This window comes from Pimephales promelas, chromosome 2 (genome assembly GCF_988280905.1).
Source record: "Pimephales promelas chromosome 2, fPimPro1.hap1.1, whole genome shotgun sequence".
NCBI classification, from domain to species: domain Eukaryota; kingdom Metazoa; phylum Chordata; class Actinopteri; order Cypriniformes; family Leuciscidae; genus Pimephales; species Pimephales promelas.
In genome coordinates this window covers 21,956,587-21,980,924 of record NC_142770.1, presented here as the reverse complement: position 1 = coordinate 21,980,924, position 24,338 = coordinate 21,956,587, and the positions used below count along the sequence as shown (strand labels likewise).

Sequence of the window (24,338 nt, the reverse complement as noted above, 5' to 3'; positions counted from 1 at the left end):
AGTCAGACGCTGTTGAATCGAAAATTTTTAAGTCGGGTGCTGTTGCATTGAATATTTTCCACTCTGTAAACATTTTAAGTTGATTCAAATGGAAAAAGTGAGTTAAAACAATGAAGGAGATTGATTTAATCATCAGAAACTCAAAATAATAAGTTATTTGAACTAAATAAATTATTTAAGTTGATTTGACAAAAGAAAAAATGTTGTGATAACAATTCTTGAAAATATTACTGAGAAATCAAATAATTTTCAGTCAGACGCTGTCGAAGTGAATTTTTTCTTAGTCATGTGCTGTCAAATCGAATATTTTTTAGTCAGGCAGTGTCGAAACGAATATTTTTTTTTCAGTCAGATATTGAGGAATCAAATGTTTTTCAGTCAGGCACTGACAAATTAGTTCATAATATTCTAAACTGAGCACTTGGATAGTCATATCCAAGTATGACTATATAGGCTACTTATATTTTTATATTTTGTAGACTTATATTTTTGTTGGCTACTATTTTGAGTTAATGTTAGTCTAATTTCTTATTGCCGACAAAGAACAGGTTGAGAAGACCAATGCAGTGAATTTTGCCCTCGGCATATGGTTGTGCATTGTTGTTCCTTTTAACCCTCATTTGTCTTTTTGTAATTGGATAGTATGGTCGGTCCTATCTCCTTTAGCCCTCCCTCTCTCCCCTTCTCTCTCTCTCTCTCTCTCTCTCTCTCTCTCTCTCTCTCTCTCTCTCTCTCTCTCTCTCTCTCTCTCTCTCTCTCTCTCTCTCGCTCTCTCTGCTCTGACATCGGGGTTTTCTCTCATACAGTAAGCGCCTGGCACTGACAATGTGGACACCAGCGGGGAATATATAGTGTTATCATCCGAATTCGCGTCGTGTTCACAGCGCATTCAACTTCATTATTACCAGGTAAGACGGAATCATTATGTCAGACGTCTTTATCCATGTGGTGTCTGTATAGCTCTCGGTAAATGCATCCCGATCCCGATGTAAATCTGATCGGGACAGAAGTGAGAGATGGTTCGGACTCGCGCAGTTATCCCGTAGGAAACCGCTGCTGTTGTTATGGCAATAAAAGCGGAGCGCGTTTGTTTCAGCAGCACTAGTAATACAAGTTCATCACCTAACCGGTTGGAACGGTGAAGTTTACAGCTTTATGAACGTTAGAATCCTTTTAACTCGCAGCTTTCTGAACATAACATTCAAAAGCATAGCGAGCGATACACTGCGTCTGGTATATTGTGTAGAAGATTAGGCGCCTCAAGTTGACTTGTGAATTTAGATTAGGTTAGTTAATCTGGTTTAGAGCTAATTCGAGAGAGGAGGTGATTCAAATCTCCTCTACATTTAAAATAAAGGTTATTCATTCTTTATAAAGATTCTTTATTGGTTGGTCAAGCAACGTTTTGGTTTTGGACTTGTTTAGATCATCATGGTTCCTTAATGATTGAATACAGGGCTAAAAGTTCTTTGTATCTTCATATGTAGCACCAGGCTTTGGTTGTACTGAAGCCTTTATAAACGTGTGTGGTTTTGGATGAAGTGTAGGAGATACTAATGGTGTCCGGATGCCAGGGGTCTGGGTGATCACTCCTTCTGGACATCTGATTTGATTTTAGATGCTGTAATTGATTAGGTTGACCGGGAGCCGAACCCTCGCAATTAGTGCAAATACTTATTAGCTTGGGTCAGTGACTGAATGACTGAGCATCTTTGTAATTGAACTTATCCAGGAGATTGTATTGAGTGTTTGTGCTCCTGGAAATGCAGCAATCCTCCAATTTATATTTGCAACAAATTTGCATACAGAGTCAAACCTTTTAGTTTTTCCCCAAATCTAAAGATGAAACTCATTTAATTTAGTTTGTGTGTACAGAATACAGTATTTATTCTTCTGTCATTCACAGTTATAGTATACTGTAAGAAGACCTCGAGCTCTTACTATCAGCGCAAGTGATTGAATGACTTGGCATTATTGCTAAGCAATTGAAACTGTGTATTGTATGTTTAGTCCACAAAATGCTGCTGTTTCCCAACAGGCCTAGATTGAATTTTTGTTCAGATTAAAATTTGTTTTCGCGTCATTGTCAAAATCAGAATTGAGCTTTTGTTCACTGTCTGTTTGAGTGATCTATCTATCTATCTATCTATCTATCTATCTATCTATCTATCTATCTATCTATCTATCTATCTATCTATCTATCTATCTATCTATCTATCTATCTATCTATCTATCTATCTATCTATCCATCCATCCATCCATCCATCCATCCATCCATCCATCCATCCATCCATCCATCTATCTATCTATCTATCTATCTATCTATCTATCTATCTATCTATCTATCTATCTATCTATCCGTCCATCGTTCCATTGTTTCTTCTATCTGTCTGTCCATCCACATTATATAATGTATTCTAAATATTAAGGCGTTTGTAGAATAATAGAGTTGATTAGTTATTTTAATTGCTCTCCATCGCCTAGAAATTAAGTAAAAGCTTGACTGCACACACCAGCTGAACTTATGTAAAATAAAAAACCTCATTGTGTTCATGGCATTTTTGCTGCAGAACTGTTTGGCATGTGAGCAGCTAATTCTTGTTCTCTGAATCACTGAATAGAGATCTTTGTTGCCATTTTCTTGCCTCTCGTACAAACTAGCTTTGAAGTTAACTTTGGATTTTAATAGGGTGTACTGAGACATGTTCGTAGCTCTGTCCTTTTGAAGAGCATCATCCATCCAAAATTGTTTCCACACCAATTTTTGGTTCTTCATTGGCATTGGTGGTCCCACGAAGAACCTTTAAGATCCATGGAACATCAATTGTACAAAAGGTCCTTTCACTCTAAAAAATGCTGGGTTGTTTTAACCCAATTTTGGGTAAAATATGGACAAACCCAGCCATTGAGTTACATTTTTAAATTATATTTTTAACCCAATTGGCATTTTAGCATTTTTTAGAGTCTTCTAGTAGAAAAAGGTTCTTTAGATTATTATAAAGATCTTCACATTAGAAAAAAAAAAACATGGTTCTTTTAAGAACTGTTGACTGAAAGGTTCTTTGGGACACCAAGAAACGGTTCTTTTACACTCTAAAAATGCAGGGTTGTTTTAACCCAACTTTGGGTCAAATATGGACAAACCCAGCCATTGGGTTAAATTTTTTAATTATATTTTTAACCCAACATTTGGGTTTGTCCATATTTGACCCAAAGTTCGGTTAAAACAACCCTGCATTTTTAGAGTGCATAGCATCGCTGCAAAAACCAACTTTAAAAAAAAAAAAGTGTACGAACCTCGAAATGTCTATTACAAAATTAGTGGCGGTGATGTAATTGTTGCCATTAAAATTTTGACAAATCTGCACCAAAGCTCATTAGTTTTGGCTCTTTGATTAAGTCCCTTGTCAACTCAATACCCCTCAAACTGATATTCCCTCAAAGCGAGTTTATAGGAAAACAAATTGCTTCTCTGGTTGAGGAAATGAGGAGGCAAAAAAAAGTGATGAATGACTTTAAGAAGGAGAAAAAAAAGTGGGTGAAGTGTAAACATCCTTCTAAAAAAAAAAACAAACAAAAAAAAACCCCAGAGATTTCTGAGACCTCCTCATTGAAGTTCACCATGTACGAGGCATCTAACGCACAATGGCATTACGGTCCCGCTTCAATTCGGCATGGCAGACAGGCGATTAACTGCAGTTTAATCTGCGCGAGGCCTTATTCTCCTCAACATTCTGATCTACGACACTATTTTTAGCCCCACAAAACAACCCCGCTTCCCCTACCCCCTAAAAACACTGCAGGCGTCTGTGAGGAATCCAGCGTTTAAGATAAGAGCACAGGCTCTGCGTGAGGACGCTAAGTTTATCAGCATGACATGCATGTGATTCATGCTAATTCTCCCTTGTCTTTACTGTATTTGTTTTCAGTTTAAGATGGTTCAGCGCGTGGCGCTTCACGAGGTCCTCGGGCACTTGATCGTACATGGATTCTCTGTTTAATGTGACTTCTGACTGTTAAAACTATTACGACTTGGACTTTTAGTTGAAAGCACTCAGTCTTGTGTCGTTACAAACCTGTATGATTCAATATTAGAGATGTTTTAAATGTATTTGTTTCATATTGCCAATATAATGGTCAATATTTGATATTGTAATTTCCTCCTAGTTTTACATTTAAAACATCAATCATTTTACATGTAAATCATTTTTCATCGAGCGCTGACTTAATTTGTCATAGTATTAAAATAACTGTATTTATATTATGGTTTATATTAGGGCCGTCAACCGATTAATCGCGATTAATCGCAACCAAAATAAAAGTTTGTGTTTACATATACATATATGTGGGTGCACGGTATATATATATATATATATATATATATATATATATATATATATATATATATATACACACACACATACACATATACACACATGCATGTATATTTCAGAAAAAAAAATATTATAATAAATGTTTATATTTATATATAATATAAATTAATATAAATATATGTAAATATAATGAATATAATATATATGAATATAAAAATAAATATAATATAAATATATGAATCGATATACAGAATATACATTAAATATATTTCTTAGCATGTGTGTGTATTTATAAATATAAAATAATTATACACAGTGCACCCACATATATTTTGTAAACACAAACTTTTATTTTGGATGCGATTAATCGCGATTAATCGTTTGACAGCCATGTTTAAAAAAGATGTAGATTTAGATAATTTAATATATTTTTAGAGAAAATAATGTTGAATTTAATATCAGCTGTTTATCGATTATCGGCCATGACAAAAAGTATAATTGACTTCATGATCAGTATCAATTTTTAAATAATTTTCTGCATATGGAAAAGAGCTGCATGGACATTCTTCAAAAATTCTCCTTTTGTGTTTTTCAAAAAAAAAAAATAACAGTATACATAACTCATTTTTTAAGTAAAGAAAAAAACTGCTTATTGACAGATTGATAGTGTCATAATGGCTTAATGTCTATCGTATGAGGTAAACAAATTTGATCTTCTGACGAAACTTGCTGTCACAGTGCGTTTAGTGCTGAATCTGGTACAATGTTCCACCCCACTATAGCACTTCCTCCAGCTAAATTTGTCAACTTACATGAGTATATTGTTCCTGTCTGGTACATTTATAGGTAATGCTATGAATTTTCTTTTTGACAGATGAGATTTTTCACACCGTTTTTCCTCTTGTTGGTCCATTGGTATCTATTTTTGACATTTTTTATCTATTTTTTTTTTTCTTCTTTTTTCCCCTGAAGATTGTTGGAGCATGTTTTATATATTATTGGAATAAGAAAATACATTTTCAGTCATTGTACTTGCCTCTATTTGTTAAATTTACTACCAATTTCGAAATGAAAGTCGTTTAAAAGTAAATTACTCAAATTTTTCTTGTGTGGTGTAATTTTAAGCCTGTTAGCCTTGGATCCAATTCTTTTTGTACAACTAAAGATTGCGTGATGCCAGCTTACACAAATATATTCTAGGAATGTTTTGCTAAGGTTAAGGGAATATGCCATTTTTAAAATTTAGGAAAAAATTATGAAAATTTTACTTTTGAATGTTATCTGACCATTATTAACATTTGAAAAAGTTAGAGAACAAGGTCCAACTAAAACATTTCAGAAAAAAAAATAAACGTTCCATGAACAATGTATAAATAATATTTAGTGCTGTCAAATCGATTAATCGCGATTAATTGTATCTAATATAAAAGTTTGTATATGTATATATTAGGGCTGTCAAATGATTAATCGTGATTAATCGCATCCAAAATAAAACTTTGTGTTTACATAATATATGTGGGTGCACTGTGTATAATTCTTTTATATACATATATATATATATATATATATACACACACACATATATACACATATATATATATATATATATATATATATATATATATAAATATATATAAACACACATACTTGTATATATTTAAGAAATATTTTTATGTATATCTGTATACATTTTTATTATATATAAATATAAATATTTTATATATAAATAATAATTATACACATTGCACCCAGATATATTATGTAAACACAAACTTTTATTTTGGATGCAATTAATCGCGATTAATCGTTTGACAGCCCCAGCGTATATATATATATATATATATATATATATATATATATATATATATACATACATACATACATACATTTATATTAGATGTGATTAATCGTGATTAATCGAGTAATCGTTTAAATAACGTTTTGAGAACATTATTAAAGACCACATAACTTTGAACGAAAAAAAGTGTTGACAATAAAGAAAATGACAGACATTAGTTTGAAACTTATACCATATCTCACTCTTTCGCCAACGTTTATTGTCAAGGTTGTTTCTTTTGTCTAGAGACTGTATCTAAACTTAGAAGGTTCTCCGTTGTGCATGTAGTTTGACACTCGTATGCTTCAGTTGAAGTTTTCTCCCATCAATGTCACAACATTACCCCCCCCCCTTTCTCGCCCACTGTCAATGTTGTGCTTCCAACTTTTTCAGAGCGTCTTTGATATATTTCTTTGGAAGAGAGGTGTTGCAATTTAGAGCTCTGAGAATTTTTAGATCAAGACGTATCTCTCCAATTCCCATCGGTATCAAAGCCAGTTGGCAAGGTTGCAATCAAAAAGCTGAAAACGACTTTCAGAAAACGCGACGTGTTTGACCTGCTCACGAAAAGTGAAGGAACGTTGTCGTTTTGATAAAAGAACGCAGAGCTATTTGATATTTGTGGTTATGCCGCCGTTGAAAACGACTGTTAGAGTTAGTGAGGATTGTGTAATTGTTCAGTCAGTTTATACAGGCCTCTTCTGAATCATTTCCAACAGAACGCTTCTTTCATAGAGAGAGAATACATATATTGTTTCACATGTTCTAGCAGAATGGTAAAAACGCAGCCCACTCTTCAGAACAAAGCTTCCCCTTATTTTCCTGCTTTCTGAGAGATTGAGGTCATTGTTAATTGAAACACAGACACATGTTAATTAGTGCAAGATATTTTTCCCCTGAATCTCTCCAACTAACGATGTCCTTCAATTAATTACCGGCTTCTTGTCTCTGCTGCAAGCTAGTGCTAGTCAAGAGAAAAATAAATTAACGAATTGGTCCAGCCACAAATGAACATTCACTCGCCCTCGTGTCGTTTCCCAAATGACTGCCTTTGTCCCGTGGAGCACAAAAGAAGATGTTTAGCAGAATGTTCATGCTGCTCTTTTCCATATGAACGGAGCGGTGGCCACAGAATGTCACTTCTGCATATTCAAACCCAATGCCATTTGGTGTTGTTGATATAAAACGTTAATTTGTTCGTAGATAATTCAAATAATAATGACTGAATGTTTGGTCTATTCCACAAACAAAACTTACTCAAAGTCATGTGAACTACTGTTATGACACTTTTATGTATGTAAAAAAAAAAAAAGCTTTGAATTAACATAAAAAAACCCACATAAAATTATTTAAATTAAAAAAACATTAAATAATATTAAACTTAATTGAAAACTGATTACTGAAGTTAAAGGGATTGTTCACTTTGAAATGATTTTTTTTATATGTTTTAGCTTCCCTCAAGGGCATCCAAGATGTAGGTGTCTTTGTTTCCTCAGTATTTTCAATTTTTATATTTTTAGGTCAAACCGTTTGTGTCGATCAGTCATATAATGGAGGTCTATGGTCACCACCTCAAAGAGGATGCACAGAGAAGTCCAGATTAAACATGATTTAATGACTCGTAAATGTAAATACACATTGATGGCCTAAGACACGAAACGAGCGGTTTGTGTGAGAAAACGAACAGTATTTATATCGTTTTTACCTCTTGTAAACACAGCCACATCCAAGTGATCTGAGGGCGCGGGCGCTTTGTGGATGTGGTTACAAGAGGTAAAAACAATGTAAATACTGTTAGTTCTCACACAAACCGCTCGTTTCGTGTCTTAGGCCATCAATGTTACATTATGAGTCATTCAATCATGTTTAATTTGGACTTCTCTGTGCATGCTCTTAGAGGTGGTGACCATAGACCTCCATTATATGACCGACAGACAAGAACGGTTTGACCTAAAAATATCAAAATTGAAAATACTGTGGAAACAAAGACACCTACATCTTGGATGTCCTTGAGGTAAACTAAAACATACCAAAAAACAATTTCAAAGTGAACTATCCCTTTAATAGCATATTATTGTACTATTGTACTAGTATATAAATAATGCTAAAAAAACAAAACAATTTTGGAGTTTGTCAGACATGGCCACTATTGGAAATATGGATAAGAGCAGCCTGAACATTCTAATAAACATCTCAATTTGCGTTTCATAGTGAAACATAGGTATTATTATTATCATTTTATATTAGGGATGTACCTGTATTAAGATTCTAGCCAAAACTGATAAGCTGATCATTCGTTTGCAAACTTTACTCATTTGGTTTTCATAATGGCAAATACCGATATTCTATACTAGTTTGTCTGGATAAGAACAAAAAAATCAGTTGTTTTAAAGTGAATTTAGGAATTTACTTTATAGTCAATTAAATGCCTTACTAACAAATTGTTAGTTTGACGCTGACATCAATCTAAACGTAGGCTTGAGAGAAATCAAAGGAAATTAATGTCAGACCAGGAGGATTTCCTGACGCCTAACGAGTTTTTCCATGGTGATTTTTGGGATATAATCAATCTGACATGTGTATCAAACACCTGTTTTCCCCAAACAGAATGGCTGCCACCTTCCATTTTAATCAGCCAGGAAAACTGCCATGGTGGGCTTGACTATCCGCCCCAGAAAACCAAACACGGATCCATCGCCGCTCCGCAGAGATATTTATGAGACGCACTATCCTCCTCCTACAGGCGCAAATGATGTCCTTTCCGGAAAGGCGGGCGTGTACCTGAGCGTTGTGGGCGCCTTGCCATGACATCTTGCCTTTACATTAAGAGGAAAGCACAATGCTATTTTCTGAAGTAGTACTTAACAGGAGGGGAGGGAGGGACCTCGGGAGTTTCCGCCACTCGTTGGGAGTCTTGATAGTGGGAAAGAGGGCTGGAAAAAAGTGTTCATTTGAAAGCACTCTGTATCCTCAGAGGGATGGGTAACCGCATTGGGAAGAGTTAAAATCCTCCATTAGACTGAAAGGTTACAGGCTAATAACTGACTGTGGAAATAAGATAGGAGAATGAACGCTTTTTGGCATTCGGGCTAAGTGGAAATTGTGTCTTGCAAACATGAGCATATAGCGGAAGGTCTCGGCTGTAATAGCAGGATGTTAGTGGACATCAATTTCAAAATTGACCTTATTTGTTAATGTGCTCCTGGAGTCCTTGTGATTTATTATTTCAAAGAGAAAAATAAAATCTTTGCAACATTTCAACATTGTTCTGTCTCTAAAATAACTAGATCATTTTTCAGGACCGTAACATTTATTATATAAATATTTTGGTGCTGTCAACATAAATCTAACATAAAAGTTAGTGTTAAAGTAAATATAATAATCAACATAAAAATGTTGATTATTACATTACATATTAATTATTTTTAGAATTGTATATTGTGAGATTTTCACAAGCGCTCAAAGTTCAGCATTTCAATTTTAGATGAAACTCGCAGCTGTGATGACACAGCGAAACTGGTTATAAATATACTATTTCCCTTCTGCTATGATTCATTACTGTAGCATTCATTTTTTTTTTCTTTTGTTCGCCAATAATTGTTGACAATCTGTTAACCAACAGAAGTCAGTAATTTACTATAATAATATATTAACATAATTTATTTTGTATTAAGCAAACATATTATTAATGTATTCATAATAATATTGTTAATAAATCTAAACATAATATACAAATATATTTATAATACATATATAATATAATTAGCATTGATATTTTAATCCATTATTCACTCTCAGAAAAAAAAGGTACAAAAGCCGTCACTGGGGCTGTACCTTTTCAAAAGGGAAAACTTTTGTCCATTTTTGGTAATATGTACATTTTAAGTGCTAATATGGACATTAATGTGCTAATATGGACATTTAGGTGCTAATATGGACATTTTAGGTCCTAATATATACACTTTAGGTGCTGATATGGACATTTAGGTGCTACTATGTACATTTTAGGTGCTAATATGGACATTAAGGTGCTAATATGTACATATTAGGTGCTAATATTTAGATTTTAGGTGCTAATATTTAGATTTTAGGTGCTAAAATGTACATTTTAGGTGCTAATATGGACATTTAGGTGCTACTATGTACATTAAGGTGCTAATATGGACATTTAGGTGCTAATATGTACATTTTAGGTGCTAATATTTAGATTTTAGGTGTTAATATGTACATTTTAGGTGCTAAAATGTACATTTTAGGTGTTAATATGGACATTTAGGTGCTAATATGGACATTTAGGTGCTAATATGTACATATTAGGTGCTAATATTTAGATTTTAGGTGCTAATATGTACATTGTAGGCGCTAATATTTAGATTTTAGGTGCTAATATGTACATTTTAGGTGCTAAAATGTACATTTTAGGTGCTACTATGTACATTAAGGTGCTAATATGGACTTTTAGGTGCTGATATGTACATATTAGGTGCTAATATTTAGATTTTAGGTGCTAATATGTACACTTTAGAATGCTAACATGTACCATTAAGGTACCAATATGCACCCTTTAGGTACTTTTGAAAAGGTACATCCCCAGTGACAGCTTTTGTACCTTTTTTTTCCTGAGAGTGTAGGCAAATATAATATTTGCCTCACTCGTAATCACATGGCCATTTTGTAGAATCAACTTGCTGACAAATACATAAGACTCTATTTTTAAATGGATAGTTTTGCCAATATTGAAAATACTACTTGAGAAACATGGTCACGATGAGCTGTTTTTGTATGGAAAATGGCACATATTTTTTTCTAAATTCTGCCCTTGTGCTCACAGGAACAAATGGACGAGACACCTATTGGTTTGGAATGACATGAGGGTGAATAAAATGACATTACATTTTTGGGCAGTCTACTCAATATAATATGCAGACCTCTTGTTTGATTGTCCAATGCAAAAGTGAATGACCGGTTGAATTACTCAGAGCGACCGAAGCGAGACGCCGCAATCGAGCAGCCATGGAAGATGCGCTTCCGCGTAATCGAGTCGTACAAGAGCATGCTCCACTAATTCACATCTAATGCGCAATTTTTAAGCAAGATCTAGGTCAAATAGTATGTCCCATCGAGAGAAAGAATACTTCCAGCCTGCCTTTTATTTTAAATGAGTCACCCCCCACACCATGCATTATTCGGCTTCTCCTGCTCAAGCATGGGCGCACAATTATGTCAAGAAATTCCTTGGCTTGAACAAGCGCCTGAATGGTTCACTTGGTCATAAAGAAGATCGCAGAAGCACTCAACTTCTTTATTATTTAAAGCCCATCATCTGCTCGTTTCGGAGACTTGAGCCCTACCGCTTCTCCTGAGTTTAGATGAGGTGAATTTGTTTGTGTAATCCCTGTCGACTATACTGATGGGGGTCGACAGGGATTACACAAACAAATTCAAACAAACAATCTAGATGATCGTGTGCTGTGAATGCAACCAATCCTGGGAAATTTTCATGTCTTAAGCGGTGGTTTCGCGAAATGTCAAGTTTTTTTTCTCTCTCACAAGATGGGTGGGTTGGCATCTTGAATGAGGTAAAACTGATATTGCTCGACAACTCCACTTGATTATGTTGAAGGGATATGTAATGATGTGAAAAGATCTGTGAGCAACAACAACTGGAAAGCCTTTTGATGGAATCATGTTGAATAAAAATTGAATCTTCTTTGAAGATAACCATTGATACCATGTTTTTCATATGGAGACGTAATGTGTGATAAAAAGTACTTTTTGGACATTTACCATATTACCAACTGATACCATAACTATGCCATTGTCCAGAATACTTTTAAAAGGAATGGTTCTCCAAGGTATTGCCATGGTGCAGAGAATATGGTTTTACCAATTCAAGCTATTTCAAGCCATGACATTTTTCAAGGAAAAAAAAAACAAATTCTAAATGATTGGCTATTTTGTCTGCCTGACGAAAATCACAGAGGAAAAACCCCAAAGATTTGGATTGAAGGAAGGCCTCGAGCCATATCTGGGGACCATATTTGGGGTGCACCTTTGAATTGCACCAACCAACCAGAATACCTTAGCAACAGTGGAGCAACCATCCAAAATGCACTTTGGCAGCAAGCTTTGCACAGAAAACGCAACAATTTTTTGTTAGTCTAACAGCACAGTTTATTTTTTCTTCCTTTATCTTTGTGTGTTTTGCCCAACAACAACTGTCTTGCGTCTCTCCAGAATCCAAGAAAAATACGACCTTGTTTTGTGAAACAGTTTCCCCTAAGTCAAATAAATAACAATGGCGAAGGAGCTGCCATAATGGAAGCTCACATGTCATGAGGAATGCTCCTAAGGCGGCGCGAGAGGGGGTTGTTATGCTGTGTGGGCGCATGCATGCACGTCTTTATCCTCGAACACGTCAGAATGATTCATACGATGACAGAGCAGCCACTGTGCTCGCTTCCCGCTCACAAGTGGCTGCTTTGTGTCTTCGTCAACCTCAGTACAGAGATGGCAGGACATGACGAGCAGGACCCATTCTGCGAGAGATGCCCGCTCTCTCTGGATCTGACCGGTCCAAGACCGTCGAGAAGGAGCGAGGTTAGGCAGCGATGGGGAGTCTTGCCAAGTCGGCAGGCAGCATCCATTCCCATCTTGAATTTAATATCCTAATGCACTCTTCGAATCGCAGATCTAATAAGATGGAGAGGGAGGGAGGGAGAGAAAGAGGGTGGCCCCTTTCAATAATGAAAACCGGGCAGAAATCTCTCAAGCAGTGAGAGAGGGAGTGAGAGAGAGAGGCCTACCATAAATTACAGAGTCAGGAAGTGACACGCACGTCTCCAAAAGCTCTTGGAAATGCCAATATCTGGACTTATTTGCAGTGCAAAGATGCGGCAGTTGCAATCCCGAGCAGTGAAAGTGCAGGGTGGAAAATTCAAGATGGAAGCATTGCTGACTGTGAACCCCAATCGAGCCAGTGTAAAAGAAACAGCCGACTGCTCTACTGTATCTCCCTCTCCATCACCCTTTCTTTAGTCCTATCTTTTCATAGAGTTCAGGGTTTTCGATTATTGCTGCACAGCACACATTTGTCCTTTTAGGAACATATTTTGGACATTGTTGTAGCCGAGACCAGCTTATTCGAGTCCAGACCTGAGTAGGGTGTGTCAGAGTAAAGAGTAAAGACTGAAGGCCCGTTCACACCAAGAATGATAACTATATTAACGTCCATTCTGTTTATTCTAAGTCTGTCTCTTTAAATGCTCAATCTTGTAAAAGCAGGATGGATTCTGATTGGCTGCCAACATTTTTATTGCTCATCAGCTGGATAAAATCGTTCTGAAAGTAATTTCAATGATTTTGTTTCTCTGTGTCGTTATCGTTATAGCTGTGGTATGAACTCTTTTTAATATTGAGAACGATTTTTAAAACTATATCTTCATCATTATTCTTATAGTTATCGTCCTTGGTGTGAACGGACCTTAAGAGTAGAAGAGGGTCGAGTCCGATTCGAGACAATACCTGAAGAGGGTTGAGTCGAAGTCGAGACTTGGGCTTGAATAGGGTCAAGTCTGAGTCAATATTGAAACCGAGTTGAGGCGAGACCTGAATATGTTTGAATCCGAGTCTATGAGTCCACTCTTAACTGTGCGTTCACACCAGATGCGAATAGCATTCGCGCGCCAAGAGCGAAATTGACGCATGTAAAAACAAAAGTTTGAAAAGAAATTTACGCGCGTCAGAATCGAAACGTTGGCAGCCATCTTTTTTTATGTTGATCGAGCATTCATCGAGAGAGTCACCGCTTTGTATTTGCTCTGGAGAGCAGAACACCGGCGTGGGGTTCATCATCGCCGTATTTGTGTCCACCGGACCCTTCCGAGGCGAGCCGTTTGGCTAGTTTCACAATTTGCTCGCTCCAGAAGCTGTGCCTGGATCTGTCATTTATTTTTGTTTTTATGATAAATAGAGCCAGCCTCCAAAAGTTATTAACCTGTCCTGTGATTTTTTTTTTTCCCTCATGTCCAGACACAAACTTATGCACATGTATGTTGGTTGTCTTTACATCATAATAATATTTAATATAATCTAGCAATGGAATACATAACATTCAATACAAACGGAACATGTCTCGTATATTGAAATAAAGTTTGGTCCGACTTTATATTAAGTGGCTTTAAGTACTATGTACTTACATTGAAACAAATCATTTGATACAATGGACTTATTGTGTACATACATGTTTTTACATTGTACTTACATTTTTAAATTCCAGCATGTAATTACAGCTGTAATTAATTTATGTAATTACATCTGTAATTACACAGTTGACCCTCCCCTCACACCTTAACCTACCCTTAAACCGACCCATACCACCACACCTGTCCCTAACCTTACCCATATCACACCTCAATAGCAGCAAAAGTGTTTTACAATACAACAGGAACACAATAATACATTGTACTTATTGTTCAATGTAAGTACATAGTACTTAAAGCCACTTAATATAAAGTGGGACCTAAAGTTTTAAGTGATAAAATAGTTGCTTTGTTGTGCATTAGAACCACACCAGGCATTTAGCCATATTACAAAATAATTTATTGAAGCATCCAGATCCTTCACCACGTGAGCAAGCAGCTGGCTCCTGATTGGTTAACGCGGCGCGAATTGACGCCAAAGTTCAGATTTTTCAACTCGGGCGGCAGACGCGAATTCCCAAGTTATTTGCGCTTAATGCGCCAGACGCGCCATTTACGCAAATTTGACGCGTGAATGAGGCGTTTTCACGTCTACCGCGCCGCGCTCTACGCCTCATTCCCGCCTCAGGAATTTTTTACGTGCGTAACGTTTCTTTGCATTGACTTAACATTAAAATCACTCACATCTGACGCGCTATTCGCGCCCGGTGTGAACGCACCATAAGTACTACAATACTTATTTTGAAGGCCACTAAGTTATTTGCGCTTAATGCGCCAGACGCGCCATTTGCGCTAACTTGACGCATGAATGAGGCGTAATTCGCGTCTACCGCGCTCGCTGCGCTCTACGCCTCATTCCCGCCTCAGGAATTTTTTATGTGCGTAACGTTTCTTTGCATTGACTTCACCTTGAAATCACTGGCGTCTGACGCGCTATTCGCGCCCGGTGTGAACGCACCATAAGTACTACAATACTGATTTTCAAGGCCATCAGAATGTCTTTCTGTTTTGGAAAAAAAAAAAGAATAAAAAAAAAAAACAACAACACAAACATACAGGACAAAGAGTTTGTAGAATGGATAATATTGATGTCCATGATCAAATGCCCTCGAAAATTTGAATGCCCCTCACGTTAATATCACTTGTCACAACTAGCATTAGCAGTTAGCAATCATGCATGACTGTGGCATAGAAAACTCCCAAATAATACCTCTTTTATATCGCAATCGTTTCTTTTAGACGACAGAGCTATTAAATGGAGAGCTAATTAACTTTCTTCTGTGGAACACAAAAGAAGATATTTTGAAACATGTCTCTGCTTGTCCATACAGTAAAAGTCCAATGTTGTTTTGGACACCATTGATTTCCATTGTTTGGACAGAAACAATGTTCATGTCTGGAATGACATGAGGTTGAGTAAATTAGCTATTTAGACTTTAAATGAACATAACTGGGAACTATTACGTCTCATGAGCTATAAAAGAACAACCTTTGAGCAATCAGATATTTCGTCGGCTTATTGCGCTCCTTATTCTCTCTCCCTATCACCTCCTTGTTTTCTCTTGAATATACATGTCTGCGCTAGTAATTACTGCACAGATCTCTCTGTTATGTAGCGCAGAGGATGCGGTGTCAGTATGAATTAGGGATGAGACAGCCCTGCAGCTGACGTCTGCACTCGTTTTGAAGATATAATCATCCACCCTCGTGGCTCCACCAGCATTTGTTTCCATCGCCGCCTACTCTTTACGCTAAAATACAAGCCGATCGCTATTATTAGCTCGTTTGGTTTCTGTAAAATAAATCGATTAGGCTGACCTAGTTGACTTGAGGTTTATGAACGGGACGAGGTTTAGTGTCTCCCATGCTGGTGGGATGATGAGATGCTTGTGGCACTCCGGCTTAGTTTTAGCAGCAGGCATCTAGTCGTTCCAGGATCAAGGCCGTACCCTGCACAGTCCTCGGAAATAGTCTAATTCTCTTTCTAATTCTCAGAAATAGTCTAAATCCCACTACCAGTCCGACACAAGTGCGTGATCCAGAGGACAGAACGAGACGCTGATATCATCGCCCGTCATCTTTATAAAAGTTTTTTTTTTTTTTTTTTTTAAACGTGCCAGCTAGGCGAAGTGACTGCATGTGATTTCATGCAGCATCGATTACTTTGTGAGAGGCTAACAATGCAACTGTGGGTGAAGGAGCTGGCACACTTGCATTTGAGCATGCACTTTTATTGTTTCACACTAGTTTATGTTCCTCTGCGGCATGCAGCATTTTTTTTTTTTTTTACCTCGGCACTGAGCTGCTTATCATTCTAGAGGCTGGTTACCTCTCGCTGGCTTTGATCAAACCCTGTTTCTCCGCCTTTACTCGGCTTGCCATGAGAGAACCTGACGCCCATTACCTCTGCACCTATCCCAGAAATCCTCTCTGCAATTTCCTGATGGCCTATGGGGGGTTTTGATGGAATGTCATAGGTTGTTAAGAGGCGGTGAGAAGTGCCAAGCTCTCAGAGTTTCCCCCGGCCCGGTCCTGACGCCCCGCACTAAGCCGTTTGTTGCTGGCGTGACAGCCGCTAACCGCTAACCGTTGCTAAAAGTGGCCTGCTTTTCCTAGCACTGGCTAATCTCACTTTGTTTCGCCAAGCTCCTAGTTTCCACAAAGCCAGCACTTAAATAACAGCGTGGCTTTAAAGAGCCGGCCCAGGCCGAGGTGGAGGGAATTACGGTGGTGAGAGCGGCGCATGGTTCATCGCTGAAGATAAATCGACGCCGTTCAGTCGCGACACGCTGCTAAACCTATTCATGCACTTATAATGCAAGACGGGACCTTAATCATTCAACGCTAGAGTGTTTGTTTGTGGCTGGGGTTTTTTTTTTCTTCTTTCTGTCTGCCGAGTGCCTAAAATATTTAACAAGGCTTGTTCTATTTTTGGATGGGAGCTCATGCTCCCCCACTGTGCGCGTTCCTTTGCTTTTTCTCTTTTCTAACCATGATATGACGACTTCTGAAATTCAGTTGGATGCAGTTTTTAGCTTTGCCAAGAACCAGCAGTGAGTTGGTCTTCGGGGTACGGCTGTATTTACCTGCCGACGGTTGAGAGATTTGGCTATACCATTTATCTCACAGTGTTGCAGTGATGCTACTCTAAAACTCTTCAATTCAAGATCCGAGAAGAATACTAGAGCTTATTCTCTGATATGTGTGTTTTGTTTGTGAATCTTTTTTTTTTTTAACAAATATATTAAGTTATTGTCTTATTTGTTTAATTGATTAATCGATTGATTTTTAGACTTTTAGACTAGTGTAAAATAATTCAAAATACAAATAAAACACCATTTATCTGTTCATCATGAGATTTATTTTTAAACTACTACTACTAATGAAAATAATAATTTAATAAAAACTAGGGCCGTCAAGCGATTAATCGCGATTACTCACATCCAAAATAAATAGTTAATAAAAGTTTGTGTTTACATAATATATTTATTTATTATGTAATAGTGTGAAATAAATAAAAATACAAATAAAACACCATTTATCTGTTTATCATGAGATTTATTTTTAAACTACTACTACTAATGAAAATAATAATTTAATAAAAACTAGGGCCGTCAAGCGATTAATCGCGATTACTCACATCCAAAATAAATAGTTAATAAAAGTTTGTGTTTACATAATATATTTATTTATTATGTAATAGTGTGAAATAAATAAAAAGACAAATAAAACACCATTTATCTGTTTATCATGAGATTTATTTTTAAACTACTACTACTAATGAAAATAATAATTTAATAAAAACTAGGGCCGTCAAGCGATTAATCGCGATTACTCACATCCAAAATAAATAGTTAATAAAAGTTTGTGTTTGTGTGCTGTCAAAAGATTAATCGCGATTAATCGCATTCAAAATAAAAGTTTGTGTTTACATAACATAATTATATTACAGTATATACATGAAAATATTTCTTAAATATATACAAGCATGTGTGTGTATTTATATATATAAAATAATTATACACAGTGCACCCACATATATTATGTAAACACAAACTTTTATTTCGGATGCGATTAATCGCGATTAATCGTTTGACAGTCCTAAATAAAACCCTATACATAGTAGTAATAATAATAACAACAATAATAACATTGTTTATTATTATTATCTAAAAATGCGTAAAAATACAAATAAAATGAAGGCCTGTTTCATGTGGATTTTTTTTTACTCCGGTTACGTACTCAAATTTCTTGTACTAAATTCTTTTCCATTTATTTGATTCATTTTTGGTCTTACCACCAGTAAATGGAGGCCAAAACGAGTTGTTTTCCTCAACGACTGGTTCTTTGAAGATATTCCGCATGCAAATTGAAGAAGTTGGCAGGTGTCACCATTCACTGAGGACACGCAGCCGATCAGTGTGCATGTTAATCACTTTCAATGCATCCTAGATCTGTCTATTTTCACCTTTTCTTCCTTCCTCCCCTTCTCTCCCTGCTGTGCATCTGTCCATCACGATGACAGGCGGATGGGATGCTCCCTCGAGAGAGAAAAAATAAAATACATGGAAATTTGCTGTTGTGACAGAGAAAGACCAAAGTCCTATATTTGTAGACGAATCTTAGCTAGAAATGCCTAATCTAAGAGCAGATTCCGTTCGTAATTCTCTTAGCCTTTGCGCCCTGACCAATCAGAGCTCATCCTAAAACAGTTTGTGTCCTGCAGTATGATTTCCCACAGGCTCGCTGTCAGTTGTCCACATGGGGTTTAATCTGGAATCATTACCTCTCGAAGGAGTCTTGACGGATGTCATGAGATGTATGGATATTAATTGAAAGGTTTGAAGTGTCGTTCTCAATATCAATGATGAATGTTAAGCACTTAATGTGACACCAACACAGCAACCAGAACCCAAAATATGTTTCATTAATATTCAGAACTGATATGAGATTGACGTATTCTTGCTTGTCTCGTCTAATTATCTTCTCTGCATGTCTTAAAGCACGTCACCTAAAGCGCCTGACTGTAATATGGCTTATTGCGACACTTACGGGTCCTACAAACCAATCCTCTTGGTTGCGTATCACCTCATGCGTGACCACCAAACATGCTGTCTGGGATTAGACTCAAAGGTCATATGTCCCAGTAAGCGTGCCATTTATGGGGAGATGAAAGCAAGCGGTTTGAGGAATAGCTTTGAATACCTGCCATGACATGTGCCTCTCCGCTGAAGAGCAGCATGTAGGATTTTTCCTCGTGTCTCAAGCACACAAGTGGCTTCAAATGAGGTTTTGGCGCATATGGCTTCCTAGAGCCAAACACAAAAGACCTTGTTGTAGCTGTGAGATGGTTTCACATTAGAGAGCTGGCTGCTTTTTATCCAGTTCTCTGACTTTAGAGCTAGTGCTACGATGTTGTACATTTTAAGATTTGTTTTTTGGATTACCTCCATGATAGATTATACAACTGCCGGTCGAGACATTTTAGATTGCTTGCTTGCTGCTTAGTGTCCTAGATTATTTAGCTTACAAAACAAGTCAGAAAACAAGATCTCCATTCTTTTTTGATGAGTAAAACCAGGCCTGGGCAGATAAATTGCACATTGTAGTCTGTTACTGTTTACAAATTACATGACGGAAATTTTAATTTAGATTACTTTGTTTAGGTAATGTATTCGGAGTATCTTTGGATTACTTTTAAATTACTTTTGACCTTACTCTTTTAAAATCTCCGGGGTCTCCAAGTAAATATTTTAAGCCAAAGGGGTCTGATTGAAAAAGTTTGGGGAATCCCTGCATTACATGAACACACACTAATAAACATGAAAATTTTACAAAAATATGAATCATTTACTGCCATTTTGTGAATATGTAATCATGTAACTGTAAAAGTAACTGTAATCTGATTATGACCATTTTAAAACTTAATATAATCCAATTACAAGTATTACATTTTTGGAATCTGATTAAGTAATCCAGTAATCCAGAGCTGGTTAAAACATTGTTTTCCAGTAAGCAACCGATTAATTGGAGTATTTCGTCTCAGTCGTTTTTAAAGATAGAGACTCATGATTTAGATGTGGGTTAAAGTAACTTGTGGGGCAGGAGCTGAAGGTCACAGTCCAGACTGGCAGGTCACGTTGGAATCATGCATCAATTATTCTTGTTTTTGCCTGACACTGTGAGTTGCCAATTTGGGTGCCTGTTTTAGAGCGCTGGCATTCCGGGCAAGGTAAGCGTCCACATTTAACCACTGGTTCTGCTGTTTTATTGGCGTGGCTTCAATCCAGAATAAATTAATAGGCTTTCCAGTGCGTAGATCTGTCTTTGCTCTGCGCAATGTGTACATTTGTGTTTAAAGAGTGTTGAAAGGGGAGTGACCATAACATAATGTAAGTATAGAGTAAATATACGCATGATTCACTTAAATTTATGCTGAAAATGTATACCCTTAGTTTACATTTTTCAAGTGAAATGACTAATAAGGTTGGTTGGTTGGATTGTGAGTGAGTGAGTGAGTGAGAGAGAGAGAGGGAAATGAGCGAGTGAGTGAGTAGGTGAGTGTGTGAAATGAGTCAGAGAGTGAGTGAGTGAGTGAGTGAATGAGTATAATGAGTGAGTGGGATGGAAATGAGTATAATGAGTGAATGAGAGTGAAATGAGCGAGTGAATGAGTAGGTGAGTGATTGTGTGAGTGAGTGATTCAGTATAATGAGTGAGTGAAATGAGTGAGTTAGTTAGTGAGTGAGTGAGTGAGTGAGTGAGTGAATGAGAAAATGAGTGAGTTAGTGATTGAGTGAAATGAGTGAGATGAAAGTGAGTGAGTTAGTGAGTGAGAGAGTGAATTAGTATAATGAGAGTGAGAGTGAAATGAGCGAGTGAGTAGGTGAGTGAGTGAAATGAGAGTGAGTGAGTGAGTGAGTGAATGAGTATAATGAGTGAGTGAGTGAAATGAGTGAGATGAGAATGAGTGAATGAGTATAATGAGTGAATGAGAGTGAAATGAGCGAGTGAGTAGGTGAGTGAGTGAGTGATTGAGTATAATGAGTGAGTGAAATGAGTGAGATGAAAGTGATTAAGTGAGTGAGTGAGTGAATTAGTATAATGAGAGTGAGAGTAAAATGAGCGAGTGAGTAGGTGAGTGAGTGAAATGAGTGAGATGAGAGTGAGTGAGTGAATGAATGAGTATAATGAGTGAGTGAGTGAGTGAAATGAGTGAGATGAGAATGAGTAAATGAGTATAATGAGTGAGTGAAATGAGTGAGTGAGAGAAATATGCGAGTGAAATGATTGTGTGAGTATGTGAGTGAGTTAGATGAGTGTGTGAGTGAGAGTGTGTGAGTGAGTGAGTGAAATGAGTACAATGAGTGAAAGAGTGAAATGAGTGAGTGAGTGAAATGAGTGAGATGAGAGTGAGTGAGTGACAGAGTGAAATGAGTGAGTGTCTCAGTAGGTGAGTGTAATGAGTGAGATGAGAGTGAATGAGTATAATGAGTGAGTGAAATGAGCGAGTGAGTGAGTGGGTGAGTGTAATGAGTGAGATGAGAGTGAGTGAATGAGTATAATGAGTTAGTGAGAGTGAAATGAGCGAGTGTGTGAGTGAGTGTAATGTGTGTAATGTGAAATATGTGAGTGAAATGAGTGAGGCAAATATGTGAGTGAAATGATTGTGTGAGTATGTGAGTGAGTTAGATGAGTTTTTCGAGTGAGAGTGTGTGAGTGAGCGAAATGAACGAGTGGTTGGGTGAATGAGTGAGTGAGTAGGTGGGTTGAGTGAGTGTTATTGTTTTTAATTGTATTGAGCCGTTTCGCAGTGTCCTGTGATGTGATTCTAATAAAATCTAATTATTTTAATAAATGAACTAATCCTCCTATAATTATTTTGAAAAAAAAAATGGTTCTAATTACTTCATTTTATTTAAGAGACTTCATGACATATGAGTAGTTTTGAAAATGTATTTGTCACGCTGCAAATTTACAATAAATGGCCTTTTGTCAGGACCACTATCGTAAAAAAAAAAAAAAAAAAAAAAAACATTTGGCAATTAGCATACAGTTTGGATTGGCGGTATGGTTCTGTTCTGGGCAAGAACTCCCTGCGCATCCATGCAGCAATAACCCAAACATAACCAACATGGATGGATTGCAAATATCATTAATCTAATATTTTAAAGTACAACATAATTCGAGGATTTATTCCGATTCAAGGAAAATCAAAATGCCAAATACTGACTGACGAGAGGCGGAGCTGGGGATGGAGGAGGGTAATTAGCTCCTGAGAAACGCGATAGCTGCTAACGTGACCTTTAAATTAAATTAAATGAAGGGAAATGTCATTTTCAGGTCACAAGGTCAAAAGCGAAAAATTATAAAAAATGTCATAAAAAGTATTACACTTTCTCTTTTTAAAACCCCAAAATAATAATAATTACTTAAACTGTACTGAGAATGAGGTGTGGGTAGAATGAGGGGGTAAAATGTGCTTAAACAGTGCTTAATGGTGCCAAAATAGGTTTAATTTTCTTTAAGATAACTAATATATTTTGTCGATTCTTTCCTTTAAATTTTTGGGATGAAATGAAATGGGTTCTTAAAAGGGTTTAGATAAACAACAGCTCCTCTGTGCGACAACCAATTCAAACAGAAGAAAATGAACACAATAAAATACAGTCGTCCCTCTGTCTGCATGTCCTGAAGAGGGGGATCTTGACATCCGTGCACCTGCATTTTTAATTTCCACCCTGACCGCTCCACAGAGCTCTAGTTCCTCCAACGAGAGATCAGTCAGAGCCAGATGGAGATGTCTTTTCCCGCAAGTCATATATTACTCTTTCATTCCCCTATCTCTCTCTGTCATGAAGCAAAGTACTTCACTGAAGACGTCTCCTGCCATCACAGGGTCTCAGGCAAGCCGGAGTGATTCAAATGTAAAAATAGCATGACGTGCCGTCTGCCGATTGGCAAAAAAAAAAAAAAAAAGATTTGTTGGCCGTCTCACTCTTTAGTGACTGGTACAAAAAACAAAAACCCACAGGAGCCAAAGAAACAGAGACTTGCAGATGTAATTGAATGAAGAATCACTCGCCTCATATTACGGCCAATTTAGACGCAAGGACAAAACGTACATATCCGTAATGTTTCTACATTTCATTTTCTGGTTAATGAAGCCATTCAGAGATCAGGTGACGGACGAATCAAGGGAAAGCAGAAAGAAAGGGCGGAGGACTTTTACATTTTGCTAAGGCAAGCATCACTGTTGCGTTTGCTCATACTTGGGTTGGGAACACTGAAAAAAAATTGAAACACGTCCGAAAAAAGAACTGTAACTCATTAAATATCCTATTAGTCAAAAGTCTTGTGGACGCATATTTCATATGTGTTTTGTTTTTCAATAACCACGCATAAACACTATTCTTTCAAAAATACAAACATGCACATACATGTTGCTCACATATTATGGTAGCCCTGTTTGTGCTAAATATAGTGTAATTTCACCTGTGCCATTAAACTGAAAAAAGCACAAATGTCACAGCATGTCAAAACATCTCAAGGACCCCAAATACACCTTGGTCACTAGATGGCAATTTTTTGTTTACTATCTTTAGGGCAGTACATGCATTTCTCATTTCCAACAATGCCTTCCTTAAAAGTACTAAAAAAGCGTTAAGGAACTGCTTTGTACTCTTCACAAACTCTACCTTTAATCCTCTGCAAAGTTTATTTCACTAAAAAAGATCACAGTCAAAGTTCAGCAAAGGATTAGTTTATCAGTTACGGCGAGATAATCGGGAGCGAGCCGCAGTGGGGAAATCTTTATTTATTTATATTGGCACTCTTTTGAAAGTCTTATCCCAATCCACCGGAGTTCTTTATCCGTTCTTATCCTGCTCTTAACCTTTGAATCTCGACAGCCTCTCATCAGGCATCTCTGCAGGGAACAAAGCGATCTGACAGGTCTGTACGATG

General features: G+C 36.9%; 1 protein-coding gene across 4 annotated transcripts in view; it reads left to right on the top strand.

The window, feature by feature from the left end:
* The first annotated feature begins 767 nt into the window (after positions 1–767).
* Positions 768–24,338, top strand: part of pcbp4 (poly(rC) binding protein 4) — a 104,689-nt gene continuing 81,118 nt past the window's right edge. For all 4 annotated transcript variants that reach the window (XM_039668617.2, XM_039668616.2, XM_039668618.2 and 1 more), the window contains exon 1: positions 768–908. The gene's annotated coding sequence lies outside the window, so the exon portion shown is untranslated. The remainder of the gene's footprint in view (positions 909–24,338) is intronic.